The 12,523-nt window shown below is 49.5% G+C and overlaps 1 long non-coding RNA gene across 1 annotated transcript; it reads left to right on the plus strand.

The window, feature by feature from the left end:
• The first annotated feature begins 1,945 nt into the window (after positions 1 to 1,945).
• Positions 1,946 to 7,726, plus strand: LOC134156972 (uncharacterized). Its single transcript, XR_009962151.1, has 2 exons — positions 1,946 to 2,154; positions 7,183 to 7,726. It is a non-coding gene; the product is annotated as an uncharacterized LOC134156972 (long non-coding RNA).
• Positions 7,727 to 12,523: the final 4,797 nt, after the last annotated feature.

Consider the following 12,523-nt stretch of genomic DNA (forward strand, 5'->3'; position numbering starts at 1 on the left):
CTGGAGCTGCTCTAAGGCCTCCCCTGAGCCCTCTCCAGGCATTGTGTCTTGCAGAAGCCACAGACGATGTCCCCAGGGCCTATAAGTAGGAAATCTATTTCCAATTACATATGTTTTTATTCCCATAAATTAACCAATGCTCTTCCCACCCTTGCCTCTTTGCTATTTCTGATTCTTGTGATTCCCCCTCCCCATATTTTCCATCTTGATGTCTGCATCTTCCTTCTTTCCTTATCTTCCGCCGGCCCCAGAGGCTTAGCGCTGCTTTGGCAACATGCTAACATGTTTAGGAACGATAAGACATCTAATTAATAGTTTAATTAGCAGTACAAGGCCTTAATAGTTTATTAAAGCGAAGACATTCAAAGAATTCTTCCCCTTCCTTGCGTTGGTACAATATAATTTACCAGCAAATGATAAACCAGGTCTGAGTAGTGCTGAGGCTTTTAGCAGGGATTTGGTGCTGGATTCCTGATTTCACGGGGGATTTTGCACCATTAATATTATTATTTAGTTGCTGTTGTTGCTTGAAAACTGTTTACCGGATGAACAACAGCAACTGCAAAGGAAGCAGGGGGCTGCCTGAAAAGGGAATGGAGGGAGCTGCCTTCCCTTCTCCTGCACAGAAACAAGTCCTGTGGGGAGCTAAACTTGCTCTTTAAGAGGCTCTGCTGAAATGTCAGGTCGTGCTCGGAGCCGGGGAAGCTCGGCCCCTGCGGGCTCCCATCCACCCGCTCCCTGTGCACTAATGGCTGTTAAACCTGATTATTTTTAGATGAAGGTATCCTTGGCTGAGAGCATCCAGAGGGGCAAGGACCACCTGGAGATCCCTCCTGCTTTTCCGAGTGAGAAACTCCGCGTTAAACCCCCCTTTGGAGAGAGGAGAAGGAACCAAGCGGGGTTCCCCAGGCCGCCGTGTTTTCCCTCTGACCCACACAAAGATCTCTTTCTATATTTATCACAGTGTCCATCGGGCAGAGCCCACTGGAACCAGGCAGGGGAGCTGGGGAACAACCCAGGGATGAGGCGATCACTGAGGAAAGGGTTGGAGACAGTGAGGGGGCAAGTGGAGCTCTCACCAGCCTCCCGGCTCCATCCACATTATCCCTCCCCTGAGGCTGCCGGCCTCGGGAATGCTGCAGGGAGATGGCAGCGCCCCAAGTCCTGGCCATGTCCAGGGAGGTTTTGCTTGGCTCTGGATGGAGGCACCGCTGGGGAATTTCCACTGGGCTGCGGCCGGAGCTGGTGGGTCAGGAAGGTGAAGCTGCCTTTGGCTGCAGCAGGGCATGCAGCCACAGCACCCCATGCAGCCGAGCATCCCTCCAGCTCCCAGACCTCTCGTGTCCCCCGGTTCATACCTGCAGAACCAGGGCTCCTGCCCACTTGGACCAGGCAGCTTTTGCCACCCTGTACAGTGGGTGTCCATGGGACCAGCGCCATCCGCTGCCCCATGGTCACAGTAACACCGGTGCAGGGGGCACAAAACCCCTCTGGTTTGTGTTCCATGAACCCCCACACCGAGGATGCAGGCCAGTGTAACCCATCTCCTTCATGGGTGCTGGCCGATGCTAGCCCTGTGCTTTGCAGGGATGAAACCCTATACAGGGAGTAAGCACTTGGAATCACACAGGGAAACGTCTGGAATCACACAGGGAAACGATGCAGTTACAAGCCTGGCAAATTGAGAAAATGCAAGACTATGCAATGTTCTTACTGTCAGCAAATTGCTTAATCTGTGCTGAGCCGAGTTTCCCATCCATTAAATGGGGAATGATTATCCCCTGCTCCCTAGGAGGGAGCGAGGAAATCTACCCACCGATGCTTGCGCTGGTGCTGGGAGGGAGATGCGCAGGGACGCACGTAGTGGCTGGAGCTGGGAAACCCAACTTCCGACCTGGAAGGAACGAGTCGCATTTTAAAACCAACCCTTAGGAATTAATTTCTCCCTTTTACTGAGGAAAATCCCGAAATAGATTTATCCGGTCCGAGCAGGACTGTAAAAGGTTTCCGTGGATGAGAACATTCCAGGAGCCGTGGGAAAAAGGAGGATAACGCGGTTCTGGGGCGGGAGGGCACCGGACGCACGGTGCCTCCTGGGAGTTGTAGTCCGCTCGGTTGACCTGGCCTCCGCCGGAGCCGTTGCGCAGCACGCAGGTACGGGGCCGGGCCTCCCGTCCGTGTCCCCCGCTCATCCCGCACGCATCCCATGCACATCCCGTGCATCGCCCCACGCACGGCCGGGTCCTATCCTGGCACCCTGGGCTACGGGAAAGTGAGGGTCTCTGCACGGTCCCGGATTACTGGGCCGGCCCCCCCCCCGGATGTGGAATCTTGGAAAGAGCAGTAGTAAGGGTAATAAGGATGATAATGATGATAATAACGGTAATAATGATTATATTCTTCCCTGTGAGGGTTGTGAGGCACTGGCACAGGTTACCCAACCCAAAACATGCCAGGATTCTATGATTCTATGAAAATAATGATCATAACATGACAATATTCATTATCAATAATAATATAAAAAATATTAATACTGTGACAACAACAAAGAGAATAATCAAGATAATGATAATGATGATAAGAATTAGAAGAAGCAGAAGCAGCAGCAGGGGATCCTGTTACACTTCAACGAGGGGGTCCACACAGATAAATCTCAGCCAGGCTCACTCCTGTCCTATAGGATAAGCGGGAATGGCTGTCCTAGACCAAACGGGAGCCCCCGGGGAACGTAAGGGCTCTCTCGCTGGTTATGTTTTAACACCAGCCCACAGGGGTTGCAAGCGGCTGCTTTACAGCGAACGTCCTGTTTCCCCGGCTTTTCTATTGAGAGCCAATAGCTGCAGGCAGCATCGCAACTGCCTTGCGATGGGTTGTTACGGTCTGCCTCCTGCTTTCCCCCTCTCGCAGAATATACGATGCCACTTCTGTTTGGGGACTGTTTTAACAGCGAGGTGGCGGAGACAAAATTGACTCAATAAACTTGCTTTTCCTCTTGTGCAGCTTTAACTTAGATAAACGGGCTTTAAAGTCCCGCTTTAGCGTGGGATAGGGCTGTTTACCCTTCATCATTGTTAGTTAATTGCTGTTTGCTTAAATATTTAGTTTGGATTAAGTTCTTTTATGTTCTTTTCTTGAAAACTAATAAATAAAGGTGTGTTTAGGACTGTGGTAAAAGGCTTTGTAAGAGGCTTCTTAAAGATACTCCGCAGCAGGGAAGCTCCAGGAAGTTTTCTATATATTGCATTTCAGTTCTCTGACTTGGCATTTGCTGTGTTGTTAATTGTAATTAGTCAAGCAAAAGCAGCAAGGGGAGTCCAGTGTTCTTTGTGCTACTGCAGGCTTTGAGTGTACATTACCCAGGTCATTCCTTATCCTGAAAAGTAAAAAGAAACACAGTTTGCATCATTTAAATCCACAAAATCCAACTCAGGGCTTGCAGCTTGCCTGCGTGCAGTGCAGGAGGACAGTGCAAAGAAAGGATGGGTTTGAGTGAGTCCAGAGGAGGTCACAGAGATGCTGCAAGGGCTGGATCAGCTCTGCTCTGGAGCCAGGCTGAGAGAGCTGGGCTCGGGCAGCCTGGAGAAGAGAAGGCTCCTGACGGGGAGACCTTAGAGCAGCTCCAGTGCCTCTCCCGGCGTGTTGTGTCCCATTCTCCATGACACACTGTCCTCCCGTTGCCAAGGAGCTGATCATATTGCTGGGAGCCAGGACTCTGCTGAACTGCTCCATCATTCCCATTCTTCCTTTGCCTCCTCCCTACCTCCCACTCAGCCCCGATGGAATTACATTAGGAGGGATGATTCTGCAGCCACCACCTCACTATTGGGGCTGGGTTTTGGCAGTTTCAGGCAACAGGGATGTGCACGAGGCCAAGCCCAGCAGTTCGACTGTCAGCCCGGCTGTGACATGCAGGGTGCTACTACCACGGGGTGACTGGCACCTCTGCAGATAACTCAGGTTGCCATGGTTACAGATGGAAATAGGGCTACGGGTTAACTTGGGTCAGTGTGGCGTCAAGCACAACACCCTGCATGGCTCTGTGCGCCCCTGGGACAGTGAATGCTGGAACAAGGAATCCCCAAGTCACCTCCCAGCAGTGAGCCTGTCAGTTAAACTTCCTGAAACTTCCCAGACCTTGGGGTGGAACAGCCTCCTGCGAGCCCTGGGCAGAAGGAGCTGTCCCAGCCCTGTGACCTGTTGTTTATTACTTACTGGTGCTCCCCAAATATTAAAGTCTTCCGTAAGCTCTGGTTTTTCTGGGCTTTCACATTCTGAATCATAGAATCATGGAAGGGTTTGGGTTGGAAAGGACCTTAAAGCTCATCCAGTTCCAACCCCTGCCACGGCAGGTTGCTCCAAGCCTTGTTCGATATTTGGGGAAGGAACACTATTAGATATTTAAATATTAAATATTTAGATTATAGACATTAGGCAGAAGCTCTTCCCTGTGAGGGTGCTGAGGCGCTGGCACAGGGTGCCCAGAGAAGCTGTGGCTGCCCCATCCCTGGCAGTGCTCAAGGCTGGGTTGGACACAGGGGCTTGGAGCAAGCTGCTCTATGGAAGGGGTCCCTGCCTGTGGCAGGGGTTGGAACTGGAGGAGCTTTAAGGTCCCTTCCAACACAAACCAGTCGGGGATTCTACAATTCTATATTAGAAGCTGGCGTAGATTTAAACCCAATCTGTGCCATCCCCTCATTGCCAGTCCTTGCAGCAGGCTGGGAGCTGATCCTCAGCTCTCCCCCTGACAGGACGAAACGATGCCGTCATGTACGGGCTGGAGCTGCTGGAGCTGGTCTCTGGGTTAGGTTTGGGGTTTTTTTTTCAAAGGAAAAGAGTTGGCAGGCACACGAGCAAAGCTGAAAGTACTTTCATCTGGGTTGGTTTGTAATGGTTTATGGTTTGTTTTCTCCTTTACGGATTACCCAAAGGAACCGCTCAGAACAAAGGTCTCCCATTCGGGAAAGGGGAAAGAAAATCTACAGGGAGACTAATGTCATTCAGTAGAATTAGCCAAGAAAAACCCCAAAAGAACTGAACAAATGAGAGTATTTTATCTTGGGGGAAAAGAAATAGTTCACCCTCTCATTGAGGTTTGTTTGCAAAAGGATCCCAGGCTGGGCAGAGAAATCAGCTCGTGCATCAAAACATGTTTTGAGATTAGTTTTTATTTATTGAATGGCTTTTAGAACTTACCTGTGGTTTTCAACCACTTCTGGCTCTGTAAGTACAAAATACCTGTCTCACCTTTTAACCTGTTGTGCACCTGTGCTTTATGAGAGGCTGCAGGAGAGAACTGACCCATGTGGTTTAAAAAGGCAGTTTGTGAGGAGAAACCGGCTGGGAAAGGAACCTCTCCTCACTCCTGCTTTTTTACCAGGTTCATTTTAAAGAGAATAGCTTATAATTACATGTATTTAGAAGCACCTCGAAGGCTCACAGAGACCCAGAGGCCACTCAAGAGCTGGACAAGCAAAACCAGTTTAGCCCTGGCCAAAATCATTTGCAATCCCATTGTCCAGGCTGAGCCAAGAGGCAGAGATAAACCTTGGCCAGCACCAAACCTGGCATGACCAGCAATTGCCACCAGCCACGGCGTGGGTTCGACCAGCAGAGCCGCTCTGAAGGTGATCATTTTGCAGTAACAAAAGGATGTTTGCAGCTAAGAACAAACACTTCTCGGTGGTAGGTTTGGGCGGTCTCAGCAGCGGTGCTGCTGCAGGCAGCGTGGTGCTGGTGCTTAGCACGTCTGGCAGCTCCCAGGCACCCGTGGGTGCTGTGCTGGGGGCGGGAGCAGGGCCCAAGTGCTTCAGATGAATCACAGCAGATTTCCCAATCTCACTGTGCTGGAAAAGCCGTCCCTGGCAGACACAGGCACTGGGTGGGATGTGGCCTCATCCCCAGCCGTGCTCCCAGGCCCAAGCCTCTCTGCCCAGCCGCATCACCCTCCTGTAGGTGCATCCCTGATGGTGGGCAAAAGGAGGAGCTGTGCTCTTCCATGCAGCCTGCTGGCAGCACAGCAGTGCCAAGAACGCTGCTTAGGAATGCCTAAACAAATTTTTCCCTGTTTATTCATTTCCCAATTGGAAAACACTGCTTTGTCATACTAAGGTTGGCGGAATTCTTCATAGAATCCTGGAATGGTTTATTAGCATAGTAGTATTACTGTTTTGATCTTATTATCATAATTATTGTTATAGATAGAATAATAGAATTCTAGAATGGTTTATTGCCATATTATTATAATTGTGGCTGCTTTCATATTAGCATTATTAAAATCATTATTATAGACAGAATAATGGAATCACAGCCTGGTTTGGGTTAGAAGGGAGCTTAAGGCTCCTCCAGTTCCAGCCCCCTGTCACAGGCAGGGACACCTTCCCCTAGAGCAGCTTGCTGCAAGCCCCGTCCAACCTGGCCTTGAACACTGCCAGGGATGGGAGATTTTAATGGGAGATTTCCTCCTGTCCAGGATTTAACCCCAGGGAGCTGGGAGGTGAAATCAGGATCACTGTGCTGCCCATCACCATGCCACCCCGTGTCCAAAATCTCTCCATCATACCATGCAACCCTCCATGCTGCTCCCCCGGTACTTGGAGGAGCGTTGATCCTCAGTTAGGTAAATCCAAGATATTGAAGGAGTGTTTAATGGATTTTTCCTTTGTTTTCCCAGCCAGGTCTTTCAGCTGCTGGCTGTTTTTCCCAGCAGCAGTGATGTGTGCAGGGCTTGAGCAGAGGAGCCTCATGGTTACCTACTGATTACTGCTATAGAAATGAAAAGGAAAAACTCCTGGCTTCTGATAAATCACAACTACATTCTAGCTGCAGCTAAACACTTAAATTGGTAATTAATATCCATCCTTTAGGGTGGGGAAATAGTTGTTTTCCATCCTTTCATGGGCTTTTCTGGGAGAAATAAACTACTGTAGTTTGGAAAGCAGAGGTTTAAATCTGTTTATTTCATACTAAACATGTTGTAATTCTGCTTATGAGACAGCAAGTCAGCTCTCTGTGTGTGCATGTTGTCCAGGAGGAAATAAAACCAACAGGGACTTACGGCAGTTCCCTCGGGATGTGCTTGCGTGGGACCAGGCTCCTCCTGGGCTGCCAGTAGGAAAGCGTTGCTGGTGAGGTCTTAAGTCTTTACTTACTGGAGCATACGTTACCTGAATCCCCGTTCTCCAGTGGTCTTGAGAGCAGATTCCCAGCGTCGGGTGCTGCGTTAAGCCTGTGCTGATCAGCTGGAGCTGGGAAGCCGAAGGCCAGCGAGGCAGGACGCTGCCATCACTCCCAGCGCTCCCATCGGAGGACTGCGTGTTCCTGGGGTTACGCAAGAACGGGCAGCGGGTGCCCCCAGCCCCTCGCTGCCGCCGTGGGCACCAATCCCCCGTCTCCAGTCACAGCCTCGGCGTCCCCACGGGAAACGGGAACCCTTGGGAAAGCAGAAGTGTGGCTCGAATGAGGATTAAGCTATTTTTAGCAGCTGCCTTGTGCCCTGTCCGGGCTCCAGCTGGGATGTTTAATTCTATCTGGGACGACTCCTGCAGTTGCACCAGGATTGATACAAGGATTTCCTTTTAAACCTTGAATCTGTTGTATTTTTGGCTTAGTTGATAATGTGTTTGTTACAAAACCCCCTTTTTTTCCCCCCACATCTACAACAGCTGGAAAATCCAGCAGTAAAATAATACAAACATTGCTGTATAATAAAAGAAGTTGCAGAACTTTTTTACTATCATTATTATTCATTTTACTGTGTAGTTTGGAAACGTAGTCATGGATCAGGAATGTGTTTTACCCTGGGCTGCACAAACAGCACGGAAGGAAAATTGCCTCTATTGAGTAAAATCACGTAGTGATACCCATTAGAGCTAAACAGCATCAGGACAAGACATTAAAGACAACTCTGAGCACCTCATCATTTACCCAGCCCGTATTTAAATACCTGCTGCTCGTATGTTTAACCTTTGAGAATGTGTTTGTAAAGGGAACTTCAAGGAAGACCAGCAGTTAGGAAAACACCATGAAACACACTTGGATAGAGATCAATGGATTCCTCCGTCCCGCTGCACTCCCCACACCGGGTAATGTTTGGCCTTTGCAAATATCCAGCCCCACGTGAGATGGGCCGGGCACTGGGTAGGGGAAGGAGCCTGGGCATGGGGATGGTACCTGTGTGGGCGTGAGCTCCCTGTGAAGTTGTCCTTGCCGTGCTCTCTAAGGGCAAGCTGATCCAGCCGCACTGGGACAGGGAAGATGCTCTCCATCGGAAAACCCAGGCTCCGCAGGAAAGTGCCATTCTCCCCTCTGAAAACACAGCAGTCAGCCCAAGGGCATGCTCTGTGCTATGTGTAGAAGGGCAGGGTGTATTTTACTCCACACTCCACCTGTCCCCCCGTGTATTTCAGTGACTCATGAAGCTCTGAAGGGCTATTTCCGTGCTCCCACTGCAATCCCAGCACCTCCGGCTGCGCTGTCAGCACACCTCAGCTGCACACAGCACCCCCGCCGGCTCTATTCTTAGCAGCTAATAGCTGAAATAATTACTTTTGTCTCAGCGCTGTTGATTCCTTAGATTTGGAACTGAGCAAAACCTGCAGCTCTGGGAGCCCGGCTGCCCCATTCCTTCTTCCACCACCGGGAAGCGTTTCGGGCACCACACGGACCAGGAATGCTGCGAGACCGTGGGCAGAGCTGTGTTGGAGGATGCTAAATACCGTGAACCCAGCTTCTACACAGGGCATTAGCTCTGCTTTGAAGCAGCTTCGATGTTAATGTGGTGCCACCTCTTTGAAAACGATCTTGGCTTTTCCAGCTGGGATTTTCTTAGACTTCACAGGGTAAATTCCAGGAAGCCAGGTTTTCAAAGGGAGGGGAAGGCTTTCACCTGCAGCTTCCACTCCAGCACCTGCTTAGTTGTGTGGGCTTGCTTTGCACAAAGAATGCAGACATGACTACCCGATGCCAGCACATCCCCAACAGTTCCCAGGAAGGAACCCACACCTCCAGCCTTGCCACCTTTTGATCTCAACCCCAGATGTTCCATCCAATTCACAGAATCCCAGACTGGTTTGGGTTGGAAGGGAGCTTAAAGCTCATCCAGTTCCAACCCTGGCAGATGGGCCTGTTTCTGCTGGTATTCCTTGAATGGAGCTGGCTGGGAATTCTGTGATAGATTTCTGTTGGAAACCATCATTTTGCTGAGGTCATGTTTTGTGAGGGAGCTCTGACAACTTTCACATTTAGAAAAAGAGTTATCCCACATCAGCAGTTGGAAAACATTCTATTTTGCATTTTAAAGCCACTGTCAGGACTATTGGTTGGTAAACTGAAAAACACTGTGCTAAGGGACATTAACTTCTACATTCCCCTGTCCACCTCTGCCCCATTCTTTGCTCCTTCCATGCATCAGAGAGATAATGTCCCAAGACATCACTTACGTGGCTGCTGAGGTCGAGGGATTATAGATTTACAGCTGTATGGGCTTGCTAAATTGGGCAGGAATTTGTTTGGCATAGTCGAGGCCTTTGCATTATTTGATCTCAGCCTTTTAGTTAAACAGGAACATGCCCTGATTTTAACAATCGCAGTTTCCTGCAGTCGGAGGAAGGAGTGGCCGATGGCATTTAAACCGAAAGCTGAGCCAAGGCTGCACCAGCAGGAAGCTGGAAGTGCAGGCAGCAGCACCAGGGTTTCCTTCGTCATTAAAAGGATCAAGGACCTTCCTCAGAGATTATTCTATCACCCACAATACCAGTAATTACATACATGAGGGTCAGACTGCTGCAACACCAGGCTACATTTTACTGCTATTAAGGTCACTGTAGCAGAAAACAGCATGGACAAGCACACATTTCTTCTGCTCCCTGATGCAGTGCTCCCTGGTCCTTCCATGATGCTCACAGAAACTGTCAATTGACAGCAGATGTGGTAGCAACGGCTCAGGGTTCAATCACAGAATTATGGAATGGTTTGGGCTGGAAGGGACCTTAAAGCTCATCCAATTCCAGTTCCACCCTCCTGCTATGGGCAGGGACACCTTCCACTAGAGCAGCTTGCTCCAAGCCCCTGTGTCCAACCTGGCCTTGAGCACTGCCAGGGATGGGGCAGCCACAGCTTCTCTGGGCACCCTGTGCCAGTGCCTCAGCACCCTCACAGGGAAGAGCTTCTGCCTAAGAGCTCATCTCAGTCTCCCCTCGGGCAGGTTAAAGCCATGCCCCTTGGCCTGTCCCTACAGGCCCCTGTCATGACATCTTGTTATGCTGTCCAGCACTATCCACACTTTTTTTCTTTCAATTAGCACTGCAAACACTGTTTCAGTCAGCGACTAAGTTACTCCTCACTCTGGACTGGCTACTTTCACTGGTGAGAGTGATCTTCCCTGTCCCTGACCACAGCCAGAGATTGTTTCCAGTTACCAAGCTTGCTTCCTAGCCTGGGACTTAGAAAACCAAAGTTGTGCCTCCTGCTTTTAGGAGTTGTTTGACCCCAATCAAACAACACAAACCAGTAACAAAACATGAGCATGGGCTCCATTTCAAACAGAAAACCAGCCCAGATTTTTACCACAGAATCCCAGCTCACAGAAAATGCCAAATCCTGACCAACAGTGTGAGAAGATGCATTTATTTTTGGGGTCCTCATTCAGTCTTGAGTGCTGAAGCTTCCCAGTGTGCCAAGCTTTCCCAGTTACGCACTCAAGCGTTCCCCATCGCAGTGCAGCTTTGAGACTTCTTGTGAGCCCAAGTGCCACCATAAAGTAAATACTTACATGCAGGTAAAGGTTGAAATGTTCCATGGCTGGTGATCTGCAAATGCAAGTACACCATAGAATAAATGCTGCCTTACTCCTGAAAGCAATGAAAATGGCATAACATGAAATAAATCAAAGCTCCATTTTACTTTCTTAATATACCAGAAGATTGACAAAATCATTGCGAGTTAAAAGCACCAGTCAGCTGTCCCATTTCTGAGCCTCCGAGCCTTTGATCTTGCTTCAGTGCTCTACACAATCACATTCAGAGCTTCACGGTGTCTCGTGGGTCCAGTGAGATGGCCTCTGCCTGGCCTGCACCGCACTGGCACGTTGTAAATCATCCGGATGACAATGAGGAAAACAGGGAACGGGGGAAATCCGCACTGCTCCTGCATGTTGGAGCTTCTGAGAGAACTCCGGGGTAACTGAAACCAGCACAGGCAGCTGAACATCACAGAAAACACTGCCCTACTTTAGTGAGTATCGCTGCTGGATGACTCATTTAAGTAGCCGTAGAGCTCTTACAGTTTTACGTTCGTTAACTGAAGTAGTTAATGCAGCTTCGGCCACAGAGCGTACGTGTAAGGCTTGAAGTCCCGTGGGTTTGATTGCATAAGAAACCTCGTACTGTGGCATTTAGTTGATCAAGCACTACTTCTTGTGGTCACATGGACATTTGATTTCCCCTTGCATCAGCTACAACAGATCTTTTCCATCTTTTGAACCGGTGCCTACCTGTTCAATTCACAAGGGTCATCCCCTCCATCCCACACAGGGAGCCTGTGCTGCTTGCCCAGGTCCTGAGCTCACAGGATCTTTTTGATTGTAGAATCCTATGTGAAAAAGCAGGAGCTTGCAATTCTTCTCATTTGTGTCTGGGTATAACAGGTGTCATTTTCAGTGTAGTACAGACAAATCCCAAAATAGTTCCGGCTCTTCAGATGCTGCAAAGAGAAAAAATAGTGGTTACTTCAGCTTTGGTTGTAGTGAAAAACCCAGAGCTCACAGCCAGCTCTGAAGTCCAGAGTTAAAATGGCAGATGTAGTAGTGATCTGTCCCTTGATTCTGTTTTTCAAATGGGCTGCTGGCTTCCTCACTAGCTCTTTTGTATATCCAGACCGACGCACGAACTCCCTCAGACGGTGCTGGCTCTCCATTAGCTTCCCTTTGATTCCCGATGCTGTAGCTACCACTGATCCTCCTCCACATTTCCCGGTTTTGAGGCTACAAGACAGCAGAGCTCTGCTTCCCCTGCCTGGTGCTGTGGCTGACTGGAGGCACCGGAGTTAATCTGGAGGATGGTCCTGGGGCGCAGAGGCAAGGAGAGAGTGTGCTGGGCGAAGCCTGCTGTGAATACAAACTGCCTGTGGACTTTGACAGAGATTATTGGATTCTGGTACTCCAGGAACACAGTTATTAGTTCCCCTGCCTACACTGAGCATTTTGAATCTGTGTGTGCGATAACACTTATTAATACTGTTCAGATTAAAAGGAGCCTATAGCTTTTTAGCACTTTGACTACCTTATCTTACAGAATCCTTCTGCCCAGCTGCAGAACCACATTCAGCTCAACGTCCTGCACCCAGCATAGCAGGGTCTCGTGGGTCCAGCAGTAGCCTCCTGCTTTTACGCCTAAAAGACCTGTGTTCATTCACAGGAGCAGTTCCTTTTCAGTTGCCTTGTGCTTCAGGGTACATGCCTGCTGAGGATTTGCAAGACGCAGGCCTAAAATCCTTTCTTTTAGGAAGTCCAGTATCAGTTCCTGTCACC

Source organism: Pezoporus occidentalis, unplaced genomic scaffold, assembly GCF_034315485.1.
Source record: "Pezoporus occidentalis ecotype Australia unplaced genomic scaffold, CSIRO_AGI_Poc_V1 ctg92, whole genome shotgun sequence".
Classification (NCBI taxonomy): Eukaryota; Metazoa; Chordata; class Aves; order Psittaciformes; family Psittacidae; genus Pezoporus; species Pezoporus occidentalis.